The 12,039-nt window shown below is 55.3% G+C and overlaps 1 long non-coding RNA gene and 1 pseudogene across 1 annotated transcript; one reads left to right on the top strand and one right to left on the bottom strand.

Annotated features, from left to right (window-relative positions):
• LOC134512654 (F-box only protein 39-like) overlaps window positions 1-10,481 on the top strand; it is a 43,939-nt pseudogene extending 33,458 nt beyond the window's left edge.
• On the bottom strand, window positions 2,299-3,437 carry LOC134515023 (uncharacterized). Its single transcript, XR_010070862.1, has 3 exons — window positions 3,149-3,437; window positions 2,812-3,015; window positions 2,299-2,653 (listed from the first exon to the last, which is right to left on the bottom strand). It is a non-coding gene; the product is annotated as an uncharacterized LOC134515023 (long non-coding RNA).
• Window positions 10,482-12,039: the final 1,558 nt, after the last annotated feature.

The following is a 12,039-nucleotide window of genomic DNA, read 5'->3' as shown; positions in this document are numbered from 1 at the left end:
ACCCCCCTGCTCCCTGTTGGCAACACCCCCAGCCGCAGCCTCAGCCCCCCCAGCTCCGGGAGCAGCCGGGGGTGGGGGAGGGCGAGCAGCACCCACTCGTTGTAGAGGATGATGATGGCCGGCCGCCAGACGTAGCTGCTGGGGATGCGGATGCTGTCGATGCCGCCGTAAGCGTCCTTGTCCCACGCGAGGTGGGCGTCCAGCCAGGCCTGACGGACCCACAGGTAGGAGGTGAGGACCTGGTTCACCTTGTCCTGCCGAGGGCAGAGGGTGGGGGACGGGGACAGGGACAGACCTCGCTGCCCCCCTGTGGAATAAATACTACATTGGCTAAAAACACAAAAGTACAGCATTGTTCACACAGGAAGGAAAAGTAGAAAATCAAGAGGCTTCTGAGGGAGAAAACAGCTGCAGGTGGCATGAAGAATACAACACCTGTGGTTCCCTGATAAACTACATGACGTACGGGACGGGATGCAATTATTCCGCGGCTTTACCTTAGGATGTATAGCGGATACGGGAATGGGATGATACCAGGAAACAGATAAGCTGCCAATTAGCTGCCCGCTCCATACTCGGAGCCAACATTTTTCCAAATTTTAATGAAATGCTGTCCTTTGTGTGAACTTTGCTCATTAGAATGTCATTATAATACCAAAACACACCTCCACCCCGAAGGCTACCCGCCTCCAAGGTGCGACCGCTCCTTCTTGAGCCTGCGCCCTGAGCTTCTCGTAAACTAGACCTTTAACTGTGAAGCGAGAAAAGTTTACACCACTCATGGTAAAAGTATGTACGACTAAAGTCACTCAAACTCCACCTCGAAGATAATAAATACAAAAACAGCCCGAGAGAGGGGGGATACCCAGGGAAGACACCATCGCAAAGAATTCCATCACTGGCTTCTGGGAGCAGGCGACGGGCTGAGCCTCTCTTCCCCCCCATAGGGACACCTTTGGGTAAGACGTAGATTATACCGAGGGCTCCCTCGGGAAACTCAGAAATTTCTCTAGAGACTCTCTTTTCTACATGGATAGCCAGGCTGTATCGTTAGAACTTTGTCCCGCGTTTTGTAGATGTAACAATACTTTCATTTGCACGTGCTTTGCAGACAGTGTATTTATCACCGGCTGCCCTAAGAACCTATCTATCTGTTGCTTAAATAAACTGCACTTTTTGAAGTAGCTCGTCCTTTTGGTTTCTCACCGAACGCGACCAAAGACTCGAGAGTGGCTGTGCTAGTTCATGAGCACGACTAGACGGAAGGTGCAGTCCACTATTACTGTGCCCAAATCGTAACACTTTAATACACATTAAACGCCATTGGGCTGATAGTGCTGAATTGGGCATCCCTCAGGATTTAAACCCAGCCGCACCTGGCCTCCCACCTCGGTGAGGAGTGTTAGAACACAAGGGGGTTCCTTTTCTGCCAAAACCGCTTTGCCCCTTTTCACGCGACACCCCCGACCCGCCCCCTGGGCCCCAGCCTGGCGGCCTCTGCAAGGGTCCCGAGGGCTGGGCTGCCTTTGGGGGGTTGCGCTGGTCTGGGGGGGCTGGGCAGGGTTGAGCTGGACGCCAGCGGTCCCAGCTCATTTTGGGGAGGGCTGTGCTGCTTTGGGGGGGGTTGGAGAGAGCTGAGCCGGTTTCCAGTGATCCCAGCTCATCTGGGGGAGGACTGGCTCATGTTAAGCTGGCCGGCCACCAGCACCCCCGGGTCCTTTTCTGCGGGGCAGCTTTCCAGCCACTCTGCCCCAAGCCCCTGGCGTTGCTTGGGGTTGTTGTGACCGAAATGCAGGACCCGGCCCTTGGCCTTATTAAACCTCATCCAATTGGCCTTGGCCCATCCCTCCAGCCTGTCCAGGGCCCTCTGTAGAGCCTTCCTTCCCTCAAGCAGATCGACACTCCCTCCTAGCTTGGTGTCATCTGCAAACTCACTGAGGGTGCATTATTGTTACACATAATAACAGATGATCTGAGATAAAGATAGTAAACACAATAATAGACGTTGTCTCTCTCTTCGGGTGGGGTGTAATGCACAAGGGGCAAGGGCCCCCCCATCTCCACAGGAGAGTCGGCATTACTGTAGCACATACTGCTGTCATTACACAAAACTGATTCTCTGCTCCTGTCAAGGGACAAAACTGATCTGCTGACAGTCACAGGGATAGAGAAAATATTGACTTTTTTATTGGATGAGAAGTGGGGCACCCCAGGGGGTTCCCGGCCCCACACCTCCTAGCCATTAGGGGAAATTTCTGAAGCAGATGCAGCGCGGCCGGCAGCCGGCTCTCGCCATGGGCTGTCTGGCCATGGCAGTCTGGCCATGGGCTCGCCGCGCTGCTGCCTCTCCCCCCACGCCTTGAAAATGTGCAAGAGGTCAAGTAGACCTCTTGCGTGGTCCTTGTTGGCAGTTCCTGTGGGGGCTCCTGGCAGAGGGCTGGCCCTGGCTCCTCCACCCTCCCCTTGACAGCCCTGGGGGGATGGCGGGGTCCTGAGCGGTTGAGTGCTGCCAGCTCCGCCATCCCACCAGGACAGGCCTCCGGGAAGGGTAAAGGAAGCTGAGGAAGAGTAGCCTCTGTCTGTCATGGAGTCCATGGTGGCCAGCGGGGCCCGTGGGGAGAGGGGCTTCCGGCTCAAGGCCTCCGCACTCGCCCTGCAGAGGAGGAGAAAGAGACCCCGCTGCACCCCAGACCCCAGCGGGACCCGCGGGCAGCACCCCCCTTGGCTGGCCGTCAGGGCTGCCCAGCGCAGGCAGGGGCAGGGCACGGGGTGAGGGTCTGGGGCAGCATCTGGGGTCTCCCCCACACTCACCGCTTCTCCTGCTTGGGCCAGGATTTCTCCACTCCTCCAGCCACTGTCTGAGAAGCTGCAGAGGGAGGAGACAGAGTGAGCGGCCAGCAGCTGCCGGCACAGCCCCAGCTCAGGGCTGCCTTCTCAGCTTTCTCAGAGCTCAGCTCTGCTTCTCCGGCTGGGCTCTTGTCTTCCTTGCCTGACGCTTCTTCTTCTCCTTCACTTCTGGAAGGTCCCCAGGAGCTGGGTGAGACGGGAGCCCCACCCAGTCCCACACCACAGCCACCCACACCACCCCACGCCATCCCTCGCCACCCCATGCCACAGCACAGTGTGCTGCAACAGTCAAGTCACCTACCTGAAGCAGCTTCCTCCACAGCACAGATGAGAATACGCTGAGCCCCATCACAATCAGGAGGAGAGGGCCCAGGGGAGACAAGGCATCAGAGCGCCCATGGCACGGACTCCAGTGTGGCTGCAGTGCTCCAAGTCACCATCACAGAACCGCAATGTAGCTCCCCAGTGTCCTCCTGGGTCCTTGTTTTTCCCCCAGTTCCCCTTCCCGGTTGGGGAGGGGTCATCGGGTGAGAGAGTAGTTCTCTAAAGGACAAGAAATTGTGGTGGGTTTCTCAAACCATAAGGAGAAGGAGAACAGGAGGGGGAGAACAGGAGCGGGAGAACAGGAGCGGGAGAACAGGAGCGGGAGAACAGGAGCGGGAGAACAGGAGCGGGAGAACAGGAGCGGGAGAACAGGAGCGGGAGAACAGGAGCGGGAGAACAGGAGCGGGAGAACAGGAGCGGGAGAACAGGAGCGGGAGAACAGGAGCGGGAGAAGCGCCCCACCCCTTCAGGGAATGGTTTGGGTAGGAACGGACCTTAAAGCCCACCCAGTGCCACCCCCTGCCCTGGGCAGGGACACCTCCCACCAGCCCAGCTTGCTCCAAGCCCCGGCCAACCTGGCCTTGAACCCCTCCAGGGATGGGGCAGCCACAGCTTCTCTGGGCAACCTGGGCCAGGGGCTCACCGCCCTCACAGCCAAGAATTTCTGCCCGAGATCTCAGCTCAATCTCCCCTCTTGCAGTGGAAACCCCTTCCCCCTCGTCCCGTGGCTCCCGTCCCTCATCCAGAGTCCCTCCCCAGCTTTCCTGGAGCCCCTTGAGGGGCTGGAAGGGGCTCCAAGGTCTCCGCGGAGCCTTCTCTTCTCTTCTCCAGGCTGAACGTTTCATGGACTCACAGAATTTCAGAGTTGGAAGGGACCTCTAGAGATCATCTATCCAACTCCCCTGCTAAAGCAGCATTGCCCACAGCACATTACTCAAGACTGCAGCCAGGCACGTCTTGAAAGTCTCCAGAGAAGGAGACTCCACAACCTCCCTGGGCAGCCTCTTCCAGTGCGCTCTCACCCTCACCGTGAAGAAGTTTTTCCTCAGGTTTGATCGGAACTTCCTATGTTCCACCTTGTGCCCGTTACCCCTCGTCCTCTTACTGGCAGCCACTGAAAAGAGTCTGGCTCCATCCTCCTTCAGCCCACCCTTCAGATACTTGTAAACATTAAGAAGGTCTCCCCGCAGCCTTCTCTTCTCCAGGCTGAACAACCCCAACTCTCTGCTGCTCTGCCCTCTCCCTGACGCTCCGCAGCCTTTCTGCTCCCTCTTTGACCTCTGCCGCCAGGCCGAGCGCATCAGCCGCCTGCTCGCACCTCACGCACCCGCCATCCCTTCTACCCTCCGCTACCCGGGAGAGGTGAAGGCGCTCCCTGCAGACACAGCCCGGGGGGGCTGCAGGCGTCCAGGGGGGCTCTGTCTGCGTGGCCGCGTCTCCTCTGGAAAGTGCGCAACACGCGGGAGGCTGCGCCTTTCGGGCACAGGCCATGGCTGAGCTCCCCCGCCTCGCCCTGCCTCGGCGTCCCGCGCGAGCTCAACTCCCGCGCGAAATCCCGCGCGAGCTCCACTCTCGCGTGACCTCCCGCGCCCTGGCTGCTCGCCCCGCTCCCGCTCCCGCTCGCCGCCCTCCCCGGGGCCGCCTTTGACGGGGGTGGGGTCTGGCCGCGGCGGCTGCAGGCCCCGCCCCCGCCTCGCCCCCCGCCCTCGCGCCAGCTGCGGCCGAGCTGCGGGTGCCCGCGGGCGAGCTGCGCTTCCCCGCCGCTGCCCGGGCTTGTGCCGGCCTCAGCACAAGCCGCCTGGGTGATGCTGCCTCTGAGGGAGCCGGGAGAGACCTGGGAGCCGCCCCCCCCCGGCACTGCCTGGTGGCCCCCGCAGCCCCCGCCCTCTCTCCCCAGCTGTGGCTGAGCCCGTCCCCGCCGGACCGGGGCTGAGATGGGGCTGGGGACCCCCCTGCCGCTGCCGGGACCTGGCTGTGCCTGGGGGCCCTGCTGGGACCCCCCTGTGAGAAATAAGTTCCGGTCCGAATGAAATAGGCTCAGGCAGAATCCTCTGGGAGGCACATTTTCATTCACGCTCTTGCAAGAGCGGGTGACCTAGCAAGTAGGCACACTTTCCGTTCTTGAAACACCACACCTTTTTATTTCCTAATCCCGGCCCAATTTTTCCCTCCCCTCTTTCCCGTTGGTTGGGTACTCCAGGGTTCACGGTCTGTGCGAGGCGCCTAAAATTCTTCCCGCATGTCCTGCCGCTGTTTGCTTCTCTTTATGCTACACCTAAAGAGATTATCTGACTAGTTTATTTCCTTCCTTTTTGGTAACAAAAAAATTGCTCAATGTCATTAGCCCTGGTTAAATGTATGACTACCCTTCCAGACGCTAATGCAGTAGGAATCAGTTTGTCCTTTTGTCTGTGTGATAAGAGATGTTCTACAAGCCTTTGCTGGAGCCCCTTTGTCTCAGTCATTCCCTTATCGTGTCACCTCTGATGGAAACGGCTTTTCTCCTCTGCAAAAGCAACACCTGCCTTTCTTACCATGGGAAGTGGGAAAGGGAGGAAAGTCGTGGCGTGAGAGAAAGGCAGTTTAATACGCAAAGCAAAAGCCGCGCGCACAAGCAAAGCCAAACAAGGAACCCGTTGGCTGCTTCCCATTGCAGGCGGGGGTTCAGCCGTCTCCAGGAAAGCCGGGCTCCGGCAGCGTGAGGGGGACTTGGGAAGACAAACGCCATCACTCTGAACATCAGCCCTTCCTTCTTCTTTCCCCGGCTTTATATACTGAGCGTGACGTCAAATGGCACGGAATGTCCCTTTGCTCAGTCGGGGTCAGCTGTCCTGGCTCTGTCCCCTCCCAACCCCCTGTGCCCCCCAGGCCATTCAAGAAGCAAACTTTCATGCGTTTGCTTGGAAGCCTATGCTGTTGGGAATGGCAAGAAATCTACCCACACCTTTCTTCATCTAGGTTTGCTCAACACCCAGAGGAGAAGTGAAAAACTGTCTTCTCAGCGAAAGACGACAGCGAAGCTGAGCAGAGCCCCTGGGCTCACCTACCTGATGTCTGAGACGTGTCTTCCAGTGGTCAGACGACAGGGACAGATCTAACACTGCCTTGGTCAGCAAAAAAATGGAATTGGGCCCTGCACTTGGGATCCCTCTGGAAAAGCAGAACCAGCACCTTCTACGGCCAGCCCTGAAGGGAGGACACATTGGAGTTGCAGAGTGTACTGTGGTACCTCAGGAAATTTGGCAAGTAGCTGGAGCGACTTGAGATCAAGTTATGGAATCCTTGCAATACTGGCTTTACCCCAAAATGTCACGGGACTATGAGAGATCTTCTTTCATGCCTGGGCGAGTGTAACAGTTGCCTACTGTCCCTGAGCATCGGGTACCTGGGATTAGACCCCTTGATTCGGGAAAATGTGATGAGGGCTCAGTTTCTCAAGAACTTCTCTACCTTCCTGAAAAGAATGAGCAAACGGCTTGATTCTCTCAACTTGAAAGGAGCCAGAGTAACCTTGGAAGAAGGCTGTGAGCTTCTGCATTCTCTCAGCTGCTTGACAAATGAAAGCTCTCTGTCTGAAATCGGTGTCGACAATTTCTTCAGCCTCCACCGTCCTGTCTTCAGCAGCGCCTTGTTCCACCAAACTATGGCCAAGTTCCACAGCCTGGTCATCCTGACTTTCAATTACAACTGCATCTCTGACGAGCTGATGAACACCCTGCGGGAGCACAGCGCTCATTCCCTGTGCACCTTGAATATCCAATGTCATACCCATGACCCTCATGGGCAAGTGGTCAGGGGAACGTCGTGGGCCAACTTGGCCAAGAGAGCCCCAAAACTGCGCGTGAACTTCTTCTTTGAAAGAGTCACGAAGCACGATCACCTAGGCAGGATCCTGCTAGCGGAGATGCCAGTCAGCAGCATAAGAGTCTGCGGAGCTACAGTTTCAGAGACCCAGGCTGGAGAATGAGACGCACCCTCACCAACCTCCTCCCAGCCTCCTGGCGTGTTCTGCAGGTACGGGAACCCAGAGTGACATCTCACCGCGGTATCACAAAGCTAAGCAAAGTGATCCTCCAGGCCTTCTGCATAGCAGCGCTCAGCAGGAGGAATTCCTGACCACTTCAGTGTTATGGCCAGAGGGTCATTTTCATAAGCGAGCCACTGCGGTGTTCCACTCTAGCCTGGTTGAGGTCGTTGTCCTTGTCCAGTTGCGATGCCCGTTATGCCAGTCTTCACTGTCAGGCTGATGTCAGGTTGCCCTCATAAAAAGCTAAAACGCCCAAAATACTGGTGCTGGGATGTCAGCTGTGAGCAAAAAGAGCTTTTCAGGCAGGAAAACCTCAGTTTGGTGAAAAAGCTTTAGGCTTGTTCTAGTAACTGACAACTTTCTTATCCTTTCCGATTTTTCTGAACCCCACCCTTTTGCAGGGAAATCTGCGTATGAGGAGAAGAGTCTGTACACCCTGTTTGCTTGCGGAGCTGTAGCCTGCATCAGCCTGCACTCGTGGTTCTGCTCCCTTTTGGCAACACACAAACGTCTAGAGCGGATGTAAATTAACTGGTGGCCATGTCACAGGCCTTTGGTGTCACGCAGGATGTGCCACCAAAGGTGTGCGACAGCCTTGACCCGCGTCAAGGAGCATCAGGTCTTTGCACGCCTGAGAGAAGCACACGGCCTGATGGTTGCTGACAGCGCTCTTGAGGTTCTGTTGCGCTGCAGAGCTTCCAATGAACAGCCGGGATCTGCAAAGCTTTCTAGAAATTGTCTTTGGATCTACTCTCGTACCGGGGATAATTTCCAATATGTCAAATAAGATCATGGCATGAGCTGAGGGTGCAGCATCTTCTAACGGTAACAGAAGTTGTCTATCTCTTAGGGTGGGGTGCAATGCACGAGGGCCCCCCCATCTCCACGGGAGAGTTGGGATTACCGTAGCGTCTACCGTTGTCGTTACCCAAAACTGATTCTCTGCTCCTGTCAAGGGACAAAATTGATCTGCTGCCAGTCCCTTCTGTTGGTAGTATTGGGAAACTTGTTTATTGAATTCTAGTTACTGCGCTCACCAGTTCTGTTGAGTAGCACTAACAACTTTTGTTCTTTTTTGAAGGAATTAACACTTCAGTGGAACAATGACCGTGAGCTGCTGGACGATGAGCTGCTACAGCTCACCTTGTCATGCCACAGGCTGTTCTTTCTGGAAGTGTGGGCCTTTCTAAGTGTCACCCCCGTGGAGGGGCTGCTCCAAAACCGGGCAGAAAGGAAATGCAGTTTGGCTACTCTAAAGGTAAGACTTTGTGCTTCAAAACTCCCATTCCCTTCCTCTCTCCAATAGCCAGAGAAAGGTGAGGTCCCCAGGCCCAGAGAAAGGGCGCTTACGGAAATGCTAACATAACTACCTTCCCTAGATTACGTTTTAGCATTGTAACGAGCCTGAGAACCACTCGCAGAAACGGGGCTTTCCGACCTCCTCAGCCAGGTACAGAATGCTGCAGAGGCTGAACAACAAGCCCCAGCAGTTCCACGAGTCCTTCCTAGGCTGGGCTTCCCTCTGTCTCCTCTAGTCCAAGCTGGGGATTCTGAGTCACCTGCCAGCCCCGGCGCTTACGTCTACGCTTAAGTCGAGGCCAAGGGGTTGAATCCCACTAAACTGCAAAAAGATGGAAGCACATCTCACTCTTTAGGGATGCTGTGTTGAACTGGGCCAGACCACGACTGTGGCTGGTGTACACCATGCTGTCATGCTGCTTTGCATGCCAGATGCTGAATTCAGTGGATCCTCCCCGATGTGTGCAGCTCCCAGGGGTGCCTCGCTTCTGGGGGTAAAAGGAACCTGGCTCTCCCCAGAGATTCTTCAGCAGGAGACGGTGTTTTCCGTCAGTTTGGAGTGAAAACAGTCACACCTCAAGATTTTACTCCAAGCCAAGGCATTTGGCTTCTCTGGGTTCCTCATTAGTCACAGAGGCTTCTTGTTGTCATGAAATTTAATGGGCTGAGCGTGCTCCGTGTATCTGAGAGACACGACCCTCATTCATTCGTACAGGTCGGGATTTACACAGCCTGATAAGAGCCTAGTGAAGAGGCCCACAGAATCACAGAATGGTCGGGTTGGAAGGGACCTCTGGAGACCCTCCAGTCCAACCCCCTGCCAGAGCAGGGTCACCCGGAGCAGGTTGCACGGGAACGCGTCCAGGTGGGTTTGGAATGTCTCCAGAGACGGAGACTCCACCACCTCTCTGGGCAGCCTGTGCCAGGGCTCTGCCACCCTCACAGGAAAGAAGTTCCTCCTCATGTTTAGGTGGAACTTCCTATGGTCAAGTTTGTGCCCGTTACCTCTTGTCCTGTTGCTGGGCACCATTGAAAAGAGCCCGGCCCCATCCTCCTGACACCCCCCCTTTCAGTATTTCTAAGCGTTGATAAGATCCCCCCTCAGTCGTCTTTTTTCCAGACCAAAGAGACACAAGTCCCTCAGCCTTTCTTCATCAGAGAGGTGTTCCAGTCCCCTCATCATCCTGGTAGCCCTTTGCTGTCCCCTCTCCAGCAGTTCCCTGTCCTTCTGGAACTGGGGAGCCCAGAACTGGACCCAGTGCTCCAGCTGTGGCCTCCCCAGGGCCGAGCAGAGGGGGAGGATGACCTCCCTCCACCTGCTGGCCACACTCTTCTTGATGCCCCCCAAGATGCCATTGGCCTTCTTGGCCACAAGGGCACATTGCTGGCTCATGGTCATCCTGTTGCCCACCAGGACTCCCAGGTCTCTTTCCACAGAGTTGCTCTCCAGCAGGTCAGCCCCCAACCTGGACTGGTGCAGGGGGTTATTCCTCCCCAGGTGCCGCACCCTACGCTTGCCCTTATTGAATTTCATAAGGTTCCTCTCTGCCCAACTCTCCAACCTGTCCGGGTCTCTCTGTATGGCGGCACAGCCTTCTGGTGTGTCAGCCACCCGCCCCCCCAGCTTTGTGTCATCAGCAAACTTGCTGAGGGTGCACTCTATCCCTTCGTCCAGGTCATTGATGAATATATTGAAGAGGACTGGACCCAGTACTGACCCCTGGGGAACACCACTCGTCACTGACCTCCAACTAGACTCTTTGCCCCTAATCACGACCCTCTGAGCTCTGTCTTTTAACCAGTTATCTGTCCACCTTATCTATGTCCATTTATCTAACCCACACCTCCTAAGCTTCCCTATGAGGATGCTGTGGGAGACCGTGTCGAACGCCTTGCTCAGCTCTTGCACGCTAGTTAGAGGAGGTTCAAATACCTGATTGACTCAGAGATTAATCATTTTGCTGTCGTCTACCCAATGGTATAAGCCAGAGGAAGCGAGAAGAACACCCAGTGCCATCTGCACGCAATGAATGCATCCTTTGGAGGGCTCTAGGAAGGGATTTGAATCTCGACAGCAGTGCCTCTGAACGAGAGAGACCTTTACAGCAAGACAGAGGCAAGGGACAAGGTTGCACTCCACGCGTTAAAATGTTGGACTTGGGAACGGGCCTCCTACATCTCCAGCATCATTTCTTCTTACCCTTGCTTTGTTTTTCCTCGCCAGAACCAAAGGAAGCAGCGAGCCCTTTTCCACCCTTACGGGCATCTCTAGGAAAAATAAGGCCCCCTCTTTCTTCAGCACCTCTCATTGTAGAGCTTCAAACACCTTACCAATGAAGCCCAGCGCGCTGTTTCCAATTTACAAAGAGGGAAACTGAGACGTGGGGTGATGTCCTGGTTTAACTTCAGCCACCAACAAAGAAACAGGCGGCCGCTCGCTTGCTTCCCCCCTGCCACGGGAGAGGGGTAGAATGGGAAGAAAAAGGCAAAACTTGTGGGTTGAGATCAAGGCAGTTTAACAGAACAGCGAAGGAAAGCAGAAAACCACAACAATAACGCTGTTAGAGGAATGTACAAAACACCATGAATGTACCGCTGCTCACCGACCGGACCCGGGAAGTACCTCTGTCCCGTGACAGCTCCTTGGGAAAACTGACCCTATTGCTGGCAGAACCGGGTGTTTTCCACCCTTTGTTCTATACTTTCAACGTCATGCCCAGATCTTACACTTTCCAATGAATTACCACCGCTTTTCCCTGTCTTTGATATATACACACATCTATAGACATACAGCTATCATAGAACGGTCGAGGTTGGAAGGGACCTTTCAGATCATCAAGTCCAACCATCAACCCAACACTGACAAAAACCACCGCTAACCCACGTCCCTCAGCACCACGTCTGCCCGGCTTGTAAATCCCTCCCGGGACGGTGACTCCACCACTGCCCTGGGCAGCCTCTTCCAATGACAACCCTGTTGGTGAAAACATTTTTCCTAATATCCATTCTAAAACTCCCCTGGTGCAACTTGAGGCCGTTTCCTCTTGTCCTGTCGCCTGTTCCTTGAGAGAAGAGACCGACCCTTAGTCTCTGGGCCATCCCTCGACAATGTCCGTTGAGGTTGAGTTCATTTAACCCATGGCTTTGGGCTCCCTCTGTCAGAGCCGTCTCTCAGGGCAGGGGAGATGGTGTGTGGTGCTGGACTCCTGCATGCTGTATCCAGAGCTCGCCGCTGGTGTAGCTGGTGCGGACCCTGCCCAGGTTCCGCAGGTTGAAGATGTCAATCTTCAGGAAGTTGCTGGGCGCCAGTTGCTGAGGTCAGGTGTGATCCCATCACCGCTGCGCTTTACTCACGTTCATCAAAGTCCATCTGCCATTGTTTTGGGTGATTCTTACTGGAGTCCCATTGGTATGGCATCTAGCAATTCTAATAATGATGACACAGAGTGGCAGGGCTATATAGCAATTAACATCACACAAATGGATTCATTGGCTTGTCTCACCCACAGTCAGATCCCCATGACCATGTGAGCCGCCTTCTG

This window comes from Chroicocephalus ridibundus, chromosome 1 (assembly GCF_963924245.1).
Source record: "Chroicocephalus ridibundus chromosome 1, bChrRid1.1, whole genome shotgun sequence".
In the NCBI taxonomy this organism is placed as follows: Eukaryota; Metazoa; Chordata; class Aves; order Charadriiformes; family Laridae; genus Chroicocephalus; species Chroicocephalus ridibundus.
The sequence above is the reverse complement of the archived record's forward strand: the minus strand, read 5'-3'. Positions and strand labels throughout refer to the sequence as shown.